Genomic DNA, 17,744 nt, shown 5'->3' on the forward strand with positions numbered 1-17,744 from the left:
GTTTTTATTTGATCTTATATAATTTACAAATGGTTCCATAACTAGAGCAAAAACAATGAGAACAAGGGACAACCCTGTTTAGTACCTTTGGTGATCATGATTGATTGGGAAATATATCAGCCTATCTTAATGTATGCAAAGGAGTTTTCATAGAGAAGTCTGATTAATTGTAATAAATTGTTTGAAAAATTACATTCCTCCAATACTAATACTAACCACAGCCAATAAGACAAAACAATGTACCCAACACACTAGTCATAGGTGACTCTATAGTTAGGCACACTGATGTCCCACTCACCAGACTAAACAAGGAGAAGGTTACTGTCAGCTGCCTGTCAGGTGCCAGGATCCACCACATAACCCACGCACTCAGGTCACTCCACAACAAGTACAAATATGACTCTGTCATTGTCCATGTTGGTGTGAATGACCTGAGATGTACCTCCCTGGACTACATGAAAAGAGACATGGAAGAGCTCTCCGATCTTGTAGCCCAGACAGGTATGACCCTAGCCCTGAGTAGCATTCTGCCATCACCCAGAATGATACCGCAGTACAAGGACAAAATGACTTGACTTCAACAATTGGCTAAGCTTCTGGTGTCATTCTAAGGGGATCCAGTATCTGTCTGCTTGGGATGACATGGTCGACAGACCATGATGCTTTGCTACAGATGGCCTGCACCTGTTGCCCCTGGGATTCCGGATACTGGCTAAGGCTCTTGCTGTCCCTATAGTGCCTTTTTTAGGCAAAGTTCAAATAACAAATTCACCACCATAACAGGAACAGGCAAACAAAAACTGAGGGTAATGCTACTCAATGCTAGAAGTCTAAATCTCAAAATGCACTCATTCGAGGCACTCCTTAAAATGGAGAACCTCGATATCTGTGCAGTGACTGAGACCTGGTTCAAGGCTCCAGAGAGCACCCCTGCACTACCAGGCTATAACTCATACCACACTTTTCAGCCATGTAACCTGGACTGAAACACCAAAGGCAGAGATGTGTCCATATTCATTAAGGATATCCACACCTCCAGGCTAGTTGCTCAGCATAATGCATCCGAGGTTATCCAAGTGCAACTAACTCTGGGCAAAACTGCAATCCAAATTGTAGCTTGCTACAGATCCCCCACCATGCCCCTGGATTCCCACTCCTCTTTTCTTGATGTACTGGAAAATATTAGGGTTCAACCAAACACCCTAATAATGGGATGCCAAAAAGTGCAGTGTCATCCCCTTTGGTAAAAACTCTGTACCCATGAACTACCACATAGGCAGCAATCTACTTAACACTGAATGTGTGATAAGAGACCTTGGGACCCAGGTGGACAGTAGTCTCTCCTTTGATAGTCACATCACCACAGTAGTCAGGAAGTCCTTCTATGTGGCACACCTCATCATAAAAGGGTTCTCATCCAGGAGAAAAGAGGTCATTGTTCTCCTCTACTCGACACTCATTAGACCCATTATAGAGTACAATGCCCCTTTTGGAATGTACCTTACAAGACATCTGCAGCAGCTGGAAAGGCCACAGAAGTACCTCACAAAGAGGATTACTAGCCTCAAACAAATGCCCTACACTGACCACCTCAAAAAACTCCAGCTTTACTCCGTAGCATATCGCCTACTCCAAGGTGATCTCTGCCTAACATATAAAGCTATGTCAAACCCAGAGCTGTTGGACATGCTACACCTAAAGAAATCCCAATCCCTCTGAGCTACATGCTCTAGGGACCTAAAAATTGTCAACACAATAAACAGGACATGCTGGAGGGATAGATTCCTGTCCCAGAGACTTTCCATACTCTGGAACAGGCTACCCATCTATGTCAAGCAAAGTTCTTCATTAGCACTCTTCAAGAAAAATCTTGATGAGTGGATGGGAAACAGGAAATACACTTCTGTGTCTCTGCTCAACAGTGGCACAGGAAAATAACTTTCTTGGGTGGCGTAAGCCAGGGAACCTTGCTGGCTAGGCTTATGTAGGCCCTTGGGCCGATAGCCTAGTACCTACCTATGAACCTATGAACTAATAGTAAGTACTTCCAATTAAATTAATCAAATGCTCTATTGGTATCCAGACTAGCCAAAGTCAGTTCTTTTTTTTTAATTATTAGTATAATCAATTATTGATAGCATTCTCTTAATATTATCATAGGCATTCCTGTTCATTATAAACCCAGTGTGATCACTATTTATCAACATTGGAAAAAATAGTTCTATTCTAGGGGCATACATTTCCATGAATATTTTATAACCTATATTTAATAATGAAATTGGTCTATATGAAGAATATTGTGTTGAGTCCTTGCCAGGTTTTAGAATTTAGGATATTAAGGTGTATTTCCAGGATGGCGGTACATCTAGTAAAATACTAAAAACATCCTTAGTCATCATTTTATATAGTTCAGGCATTATACCATCATTTTCAGGTGCCTTATTGGGTTTTAATTTATTAATTGGAACTTTGAGGTCAGACATTAATAGAGTCTGTCAATTATTTGTTCGTGATCTTCTCACACTCTATTTTCAGTATTTTTGTGTCTTTCGGCTTTTCCCGGTTAGGGGTCGCCACAGCGGAACTCTGGTCCACTAATGATTGGCAGTAGACTTTCACGTGCTGGCTTACCGGGCCTAATGCACAACCTTCAATGAAGGAATGCCCATTCACGCATGTCGACGCACAGAAGATGCTCTAACTGAGAATCGAATGGGCAACGTCTAACTGTGAGGCGACAACGCTACCGCAGCACCACCGCAATCTTTATAAATATTTTAATTAGATCTTGTGTAGCCATTGTTGGTTTGTGTCAATTAATCTTATTAAAATAAGATCTGAAAACATCCAGAATATCTTCTATTTCTGTAATCTTCTTTTTACTACTAGAGGAGTATAATTCTTTGATGTAGTTAGATTTAACAAATCATTTTTGTCCTAGTAGCCAGTTTATGCATGGATTTAGGATATATGGAATAATTACTTATTTTAATCTTTTCTAAGTGCATCATAGTTTTATGCTGCTAAATTTCTAAATATTTACTACTAAAGCTGTTTATTTCTTCTCTTAAGTTATTATTTCCTTTTGGACTATCTAATCTAAACTTATTGATATTCTCCTGTAAATATCTCAGTTCTTTGTCCCAGTCTTTCTTTTTTGTGCATACCCAACTTATTATTTCACCACAGAGGTATGTTTCTAAACAGTCTCATACAAATATCTCTGAGGTGTTAACTATATGATTAATTTCAATAAAAGTTTGAATTCCTTTATTAAAGATTTCCTTAAAGGGCCGGATTCACGATGGCTTGCACGGAGTCTAAGATTAGAATAAGACTCCATGCAGCCATCAAGTCTGACGAACAATCCAGGAACAGCCTGTAGGGGCGTGTAAGAGAGCTTCTAAAATGTCTCTTACATGGACAGGGCTGGGATATGCAAATTACCTCACTTGCAGCCGAAAGGCATGCAAATGAGTTAAATTTGTGATCCAGGAAGCACAAACCTGTCCGAGTAGGAGCCGTGTTAGTTGTAGAAATGTACTCAGTTGACAACTGAGTACCGTTCTGCAAATAGCACAATGGAGCCTTGTCAGCTCCAAATAAAGGTTGCATATGGTTGAGGAAGCATGCCAATGGCCAAATATACATCCATTGGAAATGTTCCCAGATGCAAAATTAAAATAAAAATACTTTTTTTTTTCCGGCGATTTCCAATGTTTAAGGGTAGAGCAGCGCCGCGCAAATGGGCTGTGCCACAAAAAACAGAAAAATAAAAATTAAAACCCACAAATGTGGAATTTATGAAAATTGTTAAATTACAATGTAAGGGAATAGCAGGCTGAAGACAACATGGTCACCGAGTAGGGGTTGCTAAGGGGAGAAGCCCAGTCTAAGACATGTAACCAAGCATTAGTAGGCAATCCTATGTAAATGAGTGTTAGGATAGTGAATCGCACTTTTACATAGCAAATGAGCACAGTCAGTGGAGTGTAGGAGTAGGATATGGGGAGTAACAGAGTAGGAGATAGGTGACATCACAAGGGGGGTATGTATGAACGTAGTGAAGCTCATTGGAGCAGAGTGTCATGTGTTAGCTGTCAGTTAGACATCATGAAAGGAGGTGTGTCAACAGGTAGACCAGGGAAAGCCAAGAAATGGAAGGTGTATACTGTGGATAACACCAAAGTTTCTTGCTGAGCAGGTATGCACGCGTGTGCACGCCCATAAACCTGAGTAAGACAGAGTGCGCGCGTGGAAGCATGAGTGCACACGTTTAACCCGGAGTAAGCATGTATAGGGCTGTTTAAAGACCTGTAAGCGCGTATACGCTGGTGTGCGCACGTTGTCACCTGAATAAGCAAGTTTTAGTCCGTCTAAGCATGTGTGCACGTGTGTGAGCTGGTGTGCGCGTGTTTGAGCTTGTGTGCGCAGTGCTGCCCCCGAGGAAACAGAAAGGAAAAAGGAAGCACAACAAATAGTAGGAAGCTACCAGGGAGTACTAGCAGAGTTAGCAGGTGAAAACAATCAGAATCAGGCAATTACACAGCAGAACACTAGCCCAGCCCAGCACTTAAAACTCTGCAAACAACAGTGCAGTGTGTTTCTCTCAAGAGACACTGCAACACTGGAGTAAGCTACTAGAAGTGAAAACTGAAAAAGCTTCACTCAGACAAAATATGATAGGGGCTGCCATTGCTGTTATAAGGCAACAGATGCAACATGCTGAGGGTGGTGACAATGCAAATGCTGCCAGACAACCCACAGTGAGGAGACGGAGAAGAGTGTACAGGCCAAGGGTCACCTACCAGTGGTTACATGAGCTGGAGATAGTGGAGCACTATAGAGTGGACAGAGACCTCCTGCAGCAAATTGTTGAACTGTGCAGGCCACACCTCACACACAGAACCAACAGAGGGGAACCCATCCCAGTGAAAACCAAGGTATGTGTTGGCCTAAGAATACTAGCAACAGGTACCTTCCAGAGACCAACTGGTGATATGATGGGGATATCACAGGCATCAGCATCCAGGGTACTGCACCAGTTCCTGGATGCCATGTCAGCACATGTCGGTGATCATGTATATTTCCCCAATTCCCGTGAGGTATTGGCCAGCAATATGCGTCTCTTCCAGCAAAGAGCAGAATACCCTGAGGTAGTGGGTGCAATAGACTGCATGCATATACGCATCAAAGCACCAGCCAGTGAGCGGGGTAGGGCCTACATTAACCGCAAGGGCTTCCCCTCCATCAACTGCCAGGTTGTGTGTGATGCCCAGGGCATAATAATGAATGTGTGTGCTGGCTGCCCTGGAAGCTACCATGATTCCCATATCTGGCATCTGACGCAGCTGTACCAAACATTTGCCAATGGAGACATCCCACATGGTCACCTAGTGGGGGATGCTGGCTATGCACTGGAGCCGTGGCTGATGACACCCATCAGAAATGCACACACACCTAAACAGGAATGCCATAATGAGGCACACGCACAGACACGAAATGTAATCGAGCATGTGTTTGGGCTGCCCAAGTCATGGTTCCGGTGCCTGGACACATCTGGTGGAGCCTTGCAATACTCACCAACTACATGTACCCCAATTGTCATGGTATGTGCTATGCTACATAATATGATTCTGTGAAAACAGCTGCAGCAGGACCAGCATAGGCCTGGGCCAAACAGCCCCCCACCATTGCCAAGGCCATCACAGGCAGAGCGTGACTTGGAGGAGGAACAACCTGAGCCTGCCCCAGTAGGCAGAAGGAGGCGTGCCCAGTATGCCTTGGCCTTGGCAAAGAGGCAATGCATAGCACATACACTGGCTCAGTAGGATCCCTGGAAATGACTCCCACATATAGTGAAAGGGATGCCTAAGTTGACACAACCTCCTTTCAAACATGTACAGGGAGTGTAGTATGTGCATCCGACATAGGCAGCCCTGCAGCACCACCTGTGGCATGATTGCCATGTGTTAAGCAATGTAAGGTAGTGCTAAACAGCATTTACCACCATGTAGTATATGCAAACTTGATGACCATGAGTATCATCCTACCCTCACCAAGCATGATGCCACAGTATGAAGACAAGATGATCAATTACAACAATTGGCTTAAGTATTGGTGTCAGTCAAAGGGGATCCAATGCCTGTCAGCCTGGGATGACATGCTCGACAAGACATGATGCTTCACTAGGGACAGCTTTCACCTGTCACCCCTGGCCTTTCCTCCATAGGTATCACAAGGGATAAGAAACTAGAAGTAATGCTACTCAACGCCAGAAGTCTAAACCGGAAGATGCACGCACTCCAAACTCTCCTCAGCATGAAGAATGTTGATATCTGTGCAGTAACAGAAACCTGGTTCAAGGCTCCCAAGAGCACCCTAGCACTAACAGGTTACACCTCATACCATGCTTTACAGCCCCAAAACATGGAACAAACTACAAAAGGAGAGTGAGTATCAAAATTTGTCAAAGATACCCACACCCCCAGGTTGGTGGCACAGCATGAACCATCAGAGACTATCCATGTGCAACTAACAGTGGGTAAAACTGCATTCCAGTTCATAGCCTGCTACAGACCACCTTCCTAAACCCAGAAACCACACTTGGCCGACTGGAGAACACATGAAAATATGAAGGTCTCCCCAAACACCATTATACTGGGCAACTTCAACTATGCCCAAGACCAGAAGTGTATCCCTCACTGGTAAGATCAGACCATAGAGTAATCTCACTGGATATTCACATCCCAACCCCAGCCCATGCCCAGAAAACCACAGTGAAAAGCTTTTCTCTAAAGCAAATTTCACACTCCTGAAAACTGAGGTGGAATCCTTCACAGCCCCTGTGTCTGTGGAAAATACAGCCCAGACCTCAAAACCCTTTATAAACGCATTCTATGAACACCTTCAGGAATGCATTGATCATGCAATCCCAAATAAAACCAAAACCCAATCCTCCAAAGGCAGGCATCCTGTCTGGTGGACCCCAGCCATAAACAAACCATACAATACAAGGAGGAAGCTACTATATGATAGAGCAAAATCCCAAAAAGGGAAGGCATCTCCGATCAGTATTATTAAAAAACTATGACCACACATAAAGTCATCTAAGGCCAGCTTTGAGATAAACATTGTACAGGACACTAGGGATAATCACAAGGCTTTCTTTAGTTATGGTAGGAACCTGGATGGAAATTCCCAGATATGCTCAGAATTAGTCCAAAATGACAAACAATACACCAAACCCACAGACATTGCCAACATCCGAGCTGACAGGTTCAGTGCAAACTCCCCCCCCCCACCAAAAGGGCAAATATCTATCCCAGCAGAGTGCTGGCCCCCTGACATCTCAGATGCTCAGGTAACAGCCAGACTCTCCAAAGCAAAACACACAGCATCAATGGGACCAGATGGTGTCCTGGGCTGTGGCCAACATGAACCCCATGAAGAATTGAACACAAACATAAAACCAATGTTCAATCTCAGCCTTACCACAGGATATGTACCCAAAGAGCAGTGTACAGCCACAGTGGTCCCTCTCTACAAAGGTGGTGCCTCAATGGATACTGCAAACTATCACCCCAGAAGCATGACTAGCTTGGTCTGCAAAGCTATGGAAAGGATCATCATGGACCTCAGAAAAAAAGATATGGGGACCTACATACACTGGATCCTAACCAGTTTGGCTTTGTTAAGGACAGATCCTGCCTCTTAAACCTGGTTGAGTCACTTGAAACAGTCACCAAGGCCATTGACGAGGGGAAGGTGGTCCACACAGCCTACCTGGACCTCGCAAAAGCCTTCCATACAATACCTCACTTGGTCATTATAGATAAGCTCACCAGCTTCAATTTAAACCCCTATGTCACTAGATGGGTTGCAAACTGGCTCAAGGACAGAACCCACATGGTCAGAAATGCTGGAGCCATGTCAGACTCCAAACCAGCTACAAGTGGCATCCCACAAGGCTCAGTCCTGGGACCTCCCTTGTTTGGTATATATTTCTCGGAGGTACAGGCCAACACAGAAGGACTGTGGCTGAACAAGTTTGCAGATGACTGCAAACTGGGTGCCATAATCAACCTTCCAGCTGACACAAGCATCCTACAAAAGGGCCTCATAGAAACAGACAACTGGTGCCAGAGCCATGTCCTCAAGCTAAACGCAAAAAAGTGTATAGTCATCCCCTTTGGAAAAAACTAAGTGCCCACAAATTACCACATAGGTGGTAACCCATTAAGTACTTTAGAAGTGATAAGGGACCTGGGGACCCAAGTTGATAGCAATCTCTCATTCGAAAACCACATGGCCAAAGTGGTTAGAAAAACATTTCATATAGCCCACCTAATCATGAAGGTATTCACATCTAGATCAGGGGAGGTCATCGTGCCTCTTGACTCATCCCTCATCAGGCCCATAATTGAGTACAATGCCCCTTGTGGGATGTACCTTATCAGACACCTGCAGCAACTGGAAAGACCCCAAAAGTACCTCACCAGGAGGATCAAAGGGCTCAAACAGATGCCATTTGCTGCCCAGTTAAAGAAACTGCAGCTCCACTCAGTGGCATACCGCCTGCCCAGAGGTGATCTGTGCCTGATGTATAAAGCCATGTCCAACCTGGAATCAGTGGACATGCTGCACCTCGGTAAATCCGAATCCCACCAAGCTACATGCTCAAAAGACCTGAACCTCAGAACTGAAATAAATAGGACATGCTGGAGTGACAGATTCATAACCCAGAGGCTCCCTCCACTCGAGTAAACTCCCACTCCAGGTTAGCCAGAGTCCCTCATTGACTCACTTCAAGAGGAATCTTGATGAGTGGATGGGAGATTGTAGGTTTACCCTGGGTATCACTTCTATGTCACTGTTAGACAGAGGCACAGTATACTAATCTTGAAAAATGTCATGGCAAACTCCAGGTAAAATATGTGTTGAAAGCCAAACACACTCTGGCTAGGATTATAAATGCCCTAGGGCAGATAGCCTAGTATGAACCTATGAACAGAATCACACAGACCAACTAGTACAACTATGGTCAATGTGGAGTAATGTTTGGCAATGTCCACCCAAGTTGGTGAATACACAGCAATGTTGGACAAGCCTGGTTTAAGTAGGCCATAGCTGAACAAAATGCAACATGCTCATATTTGCCCAACTGGCCTTTAACCAGTCTGGCCTGCTCAGTATGAATATTTAAAGCAGTGATGGGACTCAAATCCAGGATACTGTGCACCATAGTGAAAGTACTGAACCACTACACCATGACAGTATTGCAGTGTTCAACCAGTATGAAAGAATGTTGACAAGTCTTTGCAAACTATCCCATGGAACCCCTGCAGGCACAGCATAATCCATGTTGAGTTATGACACAAAGGAGTCTGTCAGTAAGAACACAACATGACTTCCAACACACACAGTGTAAATGTCAATATTGGTCATGTTCACACACAACCACAAATGTAGTGGACTTCAGATCACAACATATGGAAAGGTCACACTGGGCATGCTCACACACTTGGATAAATGAGACATATGTCAGGCAACAAACCATGGAAAGCCTGAACTGGGCATGCTCACACACTCAGGCCATGTCTGAGTATAGCAGTCGGCCACACATATCTGGCAGTTGTATGTGTTAAGCCAGGAACCTCCCACGATCCAGCAATCCACCCTGTGCACACAGTTAAGTGACGACAGACACATATATTAATATACTGGAACCCTGTCATGATGAAACATGTTCGACAGATACACAAGTTGTTCATAGAAACTTGGGAAGCTACAGCAATAAAGACCTGCAAACAATATCAGCAACAAATATTGTGCATCCCGAACATAAACATAGATGCAGAGGTCGATACTAGGCTGTCTGCCCTAGGGAATTCATAAGCCTAGCCAGAGTGTATTTGGCATCCGCCTCCCCAGTAGAGGGGCCTACTGTGCCTCTGTAAAGTAGGTCACAGAAGGCACCCTTTAAGGCTAGTTTGCTGTGCCTCTGTCAAGCAGGGACACAGTGGAGATCCCAGGGGTGAATTTGCAATTTCCCATCCATGCGGCTGGATTTTGCTGGAAGAGGGTTGGCGAGGGGCTATGTCTAACTTTAATTGGGATTCAATTCCAGAGTGAGGGGAGCCTCTGGGTAATGAATCTGTCCCTGCAGCATGTCCTATTTAGTTTTGTGCTGAGGTTTAAGTCCCTGGAGTGTGTAGCTATAAGGGTCTTGGATGTTATGAGGTGGAGCATGTCCATTACTTCTGGGTTTGACATGGCTGTGTATGGCAGGCATAGATTGCCTCTGAGTAGGCGTTAAGCAACTGAGTAGAGCTGGAGATCCTTTAGTTGAGCTGCATAGGACATCTGTGTGTAGCCCATGATCCTCTTGGGGAGGTACTGTTGTGGTATCTGTAGTTGCTGCAGGTGTTGGGTAAGGTACACCCCAAAAGGGGCATTGTACTCAAACATGGGCCTGATGAGTGACTAGTAGAGGGCCACAATGACCTCCCATGATCTACATGCAAACCCCCATGTGATAAGGAGGGCTATATAAAGGTCTTTGCAATGACTCTGTCAATGTGATTAGCAAGGGAGAGGTTACGACCTATGTTGGTCTCCAAATCTGTAAATACATCTTCTGTACTTAATGGATTACCACTTATGTGGTAATTTGTGTGCACCTTGTTTTCCCCAAAGGGGATGCTATGCATGTCTTAGCATATAGCACGAGGCCATGGCTCTAGCAACAAGCATCCATCTCTGTGAGACCCTTATGGAGGAAGCATGTGTCAGCTGCAGTGTCGCTTATGGCCCCCAGTTAGCAATCATCTGTGAAGTTTGTTAGACATAATCTCCCCGTGTTAGTCTGAACCTCAGAGAAGTATATACCGAACAAGACAGGTCCCAGAACTGAGCCCAGTGGGACACCAGTTGTAACTGGTCTGGAATTGGACATGGCACCTGCAATTCTGACCATGTGGGTTCCATCCCTAAGGCAGATAGCAGCACATCTAGTGATATAGGGGTTGATATTTAAGCTGGTAAGCATATGTATGATGCCTGAGTGGGGTATTGTGTTGCAGGCTTCTGCAAGGTACAGATAGACTGTGTGAACTACCTTGCCCTCATCCATGGCTTCAGTAACCGTTTCAAAGATATGAACTATGTGTAAGAGGCAAGATCTGCCCTTAACAAAGCTGAATTGTGTATGATCCACTGTCTGGACGCTCACAATGTTTGTGATTATGACTTCCATGATAATACACTCCATAGCTTTTTCTACCACACAAGTCAGGCTTATGGGGTGATAGTTCCTGTGGTCCATTGTGGCACCACCTTTGTGGAGTGGGATCAAGGTATCTATATGCCATTCTTAGGGTACATATCCTGTAGTAAGGCTAAGTTGGAACAGTGACTTAATGTGAGTGTTCAGTTCTACTCAGAGCTCATGTAGGACACAGCATGGGACACCGTCCGGTCCCATACATATGCTGTGTTATTTGCTGTGGAGAGGGCACCTTTCACCTGTGCATCTGTGATGTCAGGGAGGTTACATTCATTTGGGATGGGCATCTGTACCTTTGGGGGGTAAGGGGGGGGACGTTTGTGCAGACTCTGTCTGCCAGGGTGTTGGCTATGTCCGTAGGCTTGGCATATTTTGTGTTGTTATGCAACAATTCAGAGTATATCTGGGGGTTTCCACACATATTCCTGACATAACTAAAGAAGGCCTTGTGATTATCTGTAGTGTCTGGTCAAGTTCACTGTCAAAACTTGCAAGTGATGATTATATGAGGGATTGAAGTGTCTTGCCAATACAGTTCAGAGATGTCCTCCCTCTGTGGGATATTGCTCTGTTATGTAGTAGCTTCCTCCTGCTGTTGTACAGCTTATATATGGCCAGGGTCAACAAGACAGGTCTCCTGTTTTGGAGAAGTCTTGGTTTTATTTGGGATAGCATGAGCAATGCATACCTGCAGGTGCTCATAGAATGCATTTGTAAAGGATTCTGCAGATTGGGCTGTATTAACCTCCAGCACGGGGCCTTTGAAGTATTCCACCCCAGTCTTTACAAGTGCAAAGTCTGCTTTTGAGAAATTCTTTACAGTGATTTCCTTGGCTGGGGGTGGGGACGGGATATGGATGTCCAGGGAAAGTTGTTTATGGTCTGATCTTAACAATGAGGGGTCTACCTCTGGTGTGGAACGTAGAGTCCCCATGTTGGTGATGATCAGGTCCAATATGTATTCTCCCTTGTGGCTGTGGTGACTGGTTGTGCCATAGCACATGGATTCACAAATTGTAGTGGCTGTAGGGTGATGTTGTTGAGGCCTGAGTAGTATCCCCAGTCAATATTCATGTACCTGAAGTCAACCACTAGAATGGTGTGTGTGAAGACCTTCATATCCTACACTGTTCCCAGGAAAGCTGAGTGCGTTTCCTGGGTATGGGGGGGGGGGTGGTCTGAACTACACACCAAACCAAAAGGCAGTTTTGCACAATGGTAGTTGTATACACCCCCTAGTTGTGTTGTGTATTACAAGTCCTGTGGTCATGAAGCATGGTATAAAACATAACCTGGCAGTGCCAGTGTGCATATGTGACCCTGAACTAGGCATCTGTTAATGCATATATATTGTTAACCCCCATACTGAGGGATAGTAAAAGATGTACATTCCTCTTTGGAAAGACTGATGATGTCAGCACCTTATAAATACAGCAGGAGAAGGAAAATCATTCAGTAATGTGAATAGCGAGCTGCGCTAATGCGTCTCTCTCAAATATCATAACATAGTTCGGTAGGGCTTTGAATCCTGGGGGCAGGGGGGTGTGTATGTATGCAATTCTCTTTGAAAGGAATGACATTTTTGAAGACTGGGATAACACACTAAAAGATGTACATTCCTCTTTGGAAAGACTGATGATGTCAGCACCCTATAAATACAGCAGGAGAAGGAAAATCATTCAGTAATGTGAATAGCGCGCTGCGCTAATGCAACTCTCTCAAATATCATAACATAGTTCGGTAGGGCTTTGCATCCTGGGGGCAGGGGGGTGTGCATGTATGCAATTCTCTTTGAAAGGAATGACATTTTTGAAGACTGGGATAACACACTAAAAGATGTACATTCCTCTTTGGAAAGACTGATGATGTCAGCACCCTATAAATACAGCAGGAGAAGGAAAATCATTTAGTAATGTGAATAGCGCGCTGCGCTAATGCATCTCTCAAATATCATAACATAGTTCGGTAGGGCTTTGAATCCTGGGGGCAGGGGGGTGTGTATGTATGCAATTCTCTTTGAAAGGAATGACATTTTTGAAGACTGGGATAACACACTAAAAGATGTACATTCCTCTTTGGAAAGACTGATGATGTCAGCACCCTATAAATACAGCAGGAGAAGGAAAATCATTCAGTAATGTGAATAGCGCGCTGTGCTAATGCGTCTCTCTCAAATATCATAACATAGTTCGGTAGGGGTTTGAATCCTGGGGGCAGGGGGGTGTATATGTATGCAATTCTCTTTGAAAGGAATGACATTTTTGAAGACTGGGATAACACACTAAAAGATACACATTCCTCTTTGGAAAGACTGATGATGTCAGCACCCTATAAATACATCAGGAGAAGGAAAATCATTCAGTAATGTGAATAGCGCGCTGCGTTAATGCATCTCTCTCAAATATCATAACATAGTTCGGTAGGGGTTTGAATACTGGGGGTAGGGGGGTGTGTATGTATACAATTCTCTTTGAAAGGAGTGGCCTTTTTGAAGACTGGGATAACACACTAAAAGATGCACATTCCTTTTTGGAAAGACTGATGATGTCAGCACCCTATAAATACAGCAGGAGAAGAGACGTCATCCAGTAATGCGAAGAGCGCGCTGCGCTAATGTGTCTTTCTCAAGTGTCATAGCATATTTAGGTAGTGGTTTGAATCCTGCAAATGCTGTGTGGGTGGTGGCAGGGGGTGTGTTGTGTATGTATGCAGTTCTCTTTGAAAGGTATGGCCTTTTTGAAGACTGGGATAACACACTAAAAGATGTACATTCCTCTTTGGAAAGACTGATGATGTCAGCACCCTATAAATACAGCAGGAGAAGGGAGCTCATCCAGTAAAGCGAATAGCCAGCTGTGCTAGTGTGTCTCTCTCAAGTATCATAACATAGTTAGGTAGGGGTTTGAATCCTGCAAATGCCATGTGCGTGTTCATCAATATGTTGTGTGTTTTGCTTTTATTATTGTATGACATATTATCATAACAGTAATTTCAAAGCACACATCAGGTATGTGTGTGCCACATACAGATATGTACCTGTGACCTCTAATAGTTCTTATGTGTGAAGCCTGCCTCATATGAATACAGTTGTTACCTTTGCCAGCATGTGCCGCAGCTTCCCAGACCTTAGGCCATACATGTATGTTGGTGACAATGCAGGCTACTGCAGTGATCTGTGTCCTAAGCCAACTATGTGACACACAACCATGAAAGCTTTGATAGATTAATGTGGGTGAGGGTTCATGTCTGGAGTATATGTCAGACATGTTAAAACACAGCAAAGTCTGTGAGTGATGTGAGTGATGGACATCCACTGTAGGTGTATGGCAACTGTTGCCGATATACATACAGACACCTTCTTGCTTAGGTGATACACCGAGGGACTGCAGAATACCTTTGGAAATGTGAATTTCACAGGATAGACAAGATAACACTTGTCCACATGTACACACCATTACCCGTTCTACATGATGGGTGCTACCACCTACATGGTACTGTTGGAATACTATGTTAAGTACATGCCGATGACAATGCTACAGTTGCATTACAGCAATACAGCATGGCTTGGACAACAGGTACCTGTCTGGATGATACCCTTGTGGTGGTTAGGTGCATCATGTGTAGAATGCATTGTAGGTCACTGTATGCATTTGCAGTCGTGGATGGACATATCCGTAGTGTGTTGGCATGTACGTGAGACTGCTATATGCCAAAGAGTATTGTTCCCAGGGATGTGTGGGGCTCAGTAAGAATGGCTACTGATATAGTGTAGTACTGCAGGGATATCACTGACACCGGGTTTCCTACATCTGTGTATCAGTTGAGGAGACACCATGTAATGACCACTGAATGTCAGGCTATGTAGGTTGTGTATACCACCAGAATGCAGACCATTGACATTTGGAAACTGTATCATCCACAGCATACTGTCAAACCATGTCATACATACATGTGACCCCAGGTGAAACACATGTGTAGTACAATGCAAAGTGCCCACCAATAAGAACTACAATGTATGAATACTGTGTCACACGGTGCATGCCACCCTTCCCATCTGTGCACTAAGCATCTACATGCAGAGAATGCAACTCCACCTTGTTCACAAATGTACACCTGCAACTCTGTGCTGCAAACAGCACACATGTACTGTCCACTCCCCAACACATGCAGGCACAGGTACGCACAACAGCCTTGTGGCACATGTGCAGACAGTACACTTTGGGAATTAACACTGGTGTATACAAAACTACAATGACAATCATAGTGTTAATGCATCATGCATACTCGGATATACCCACAACGATATCATTACACTGTACTGTTATCAACATGATAATATTACTACAGTGCTATGTAGTCACCCTGTGCATCAGCACCATGCTATCCTGTTCCTGCATCAATGTTACAGATGGCAGGAGGTGGCACAGTTTCATCATATGCACAGGGTGTGTACTTGGTTTGCCAGAGTCTGCCATTGACACATCCAGTTGACATGTATGTGTGTGTGTGTTAGTGAGGGACAACAGTACAACATGGGGCAATGTTGATGCAATGTGTGTGTGTATGTGTTAGTCCTAGGTGTTAGCATTATGTGTGTGTGTATGTGTATGCATGCACACAGTTCCACCATGTGGCTGCCATATACGGGTGTTTGTGGACAGCCACAGACTGTACCTGCCAGGTCATACAGATCACTGTCTCTGACCACGGACACGGTACCTGTGCCTGGCAGGGGTGCTATGGACAGTATCAGGTACTACGCCAGACTGGGTACTGTCATCAGAGGCAGTGGGTTGCTGACTGGACACATGTCCCTGCTGGGACTGTCCAGAGCCACGTGCACGTGGTCTTCTAGGACAGTCTAATGACAGCACAGACCCAGCATTGCTGGGGCTGGTACTGGCACTATGAGAGCGGCTGCGGGTTTGTTGTCGTCCACGATGACTGCCAGCTGATGATGTTGCTGGCATACATCCACGTCGATGTCTCAACCATCCTGCACTGTCCTGGCTCATGGACATGTAGTTGTGGAAGAGATCTAATGTGTCCCCCCAGCATCTATCAATGACCTTGCTGATATTACGGATGGCAGCCGCAACGTCACACATAGTGTCATTCATAGCGGTGCGATGTGCTCTAAGCTCCCTCAAACCCTGTCTGGTGTACCGTTCCATACGTGCCTGTGTCTGCATTACACCCCGGAACATAGCTGAGGTTGAAAGACCTCTGTGGGCATGTCTGATAGGGGCAGTACGACCACGGATGCTCCCACGAGAACCCCTGGACATCTGCCTGTGTGGTACCATGTCAGGAATCTGGCCATGGCTGCTGTGAGGGGATGCATGTGACAATGATACCACACTACCCTGGTCAATGCCCACTGTACGCTGTCCCTCAGCTAAGGACATTGGTGACACTGGATGTATCGGCAGGATGACTGTGCACATTAATGGGGTTGACTGCTGTGTAGTGTCGATTGGCTGACCAACGACAGACCCTGTCACACCTCCCTGTGCCATTACACATGTATCATCATTATCACTATCCCCAGCAGTGGCTTCAGGTTCCCTGCTGCACTCCACCAGAGCAACATCAGAACCTGTGAGAGGAAGACAGGAAACACGGTTTACAAATGTGTACACAATGTTAGCACACATGCACACAGGCACACATGCACAATCCTCAGTCCAGCAGATACAAGCACACACACACCTGCAACCCAACACATACACAATACTGTTTGAGGGTGGGTGACAGTATCACAAGGAAAAACATCACTGCACACGTGTCAGCATGCAGATTATATGTTGCACAGGAACATGCAGTGCAAGTGTAGACAGCCCTTGTTAATAACAGTATACATGTACTTGATGCTTGTGTATAGTTGTTCAGTGACTGTCTCTACCCTGGGACACAATGTGTATAAGGACAGAACAATGTTGTGCAAGTGTTACAAGCTGTGGGGGCATATATTTGCACACACACACACACACACACACACACACACACACACACACACACACACACACACACACACACACATACACAACACATGACGGTGCTACACAATAACTGCTATGTGTACTTTTGTGGTCAGTGGAACTGGATGTGGTGTAGTAACATGAGCCATGATCAACATGCATCTTGTGGTCAGTCAACAATAATAATGTGTGCCACACAGGCAGCTAGCATGCTGTACCTGAAGTGCAGTAACATGACTACATCCACAATTACACAGCCACTTGTTACATGGGTGTGTAAGGTGGCCAATAGTGAGCATTGCCTAACATGAATGTTTTATTTGTTCAAGACTGTTGCACAAAGACATGATAGGCCTCTACCCCTCAGGTATATTATGTGTTCTGTGTAGATGATAAGTGGGATACTGAAGGGTGGGCATACAGCAGGTGCCATAATTGGACATGTGTAGCAGGCTAAGGTGTAGTGTCTATGCCAA

Source organism: Protopterus annectens, chromosome 4.part0, assembly GCF_019279795.1.
Source record: "Protopterus annectens isolate FY-2018-M chromosome 4.part0, PAN1.0, whole genome shotgun sequence".
Taxonomy (NCBI): domain Eukaryota; kingdom Metazoa; phylum Chordata; order Ceratodontiformes; family Protopteridae; genus Protopterus; species Protopterus annectens.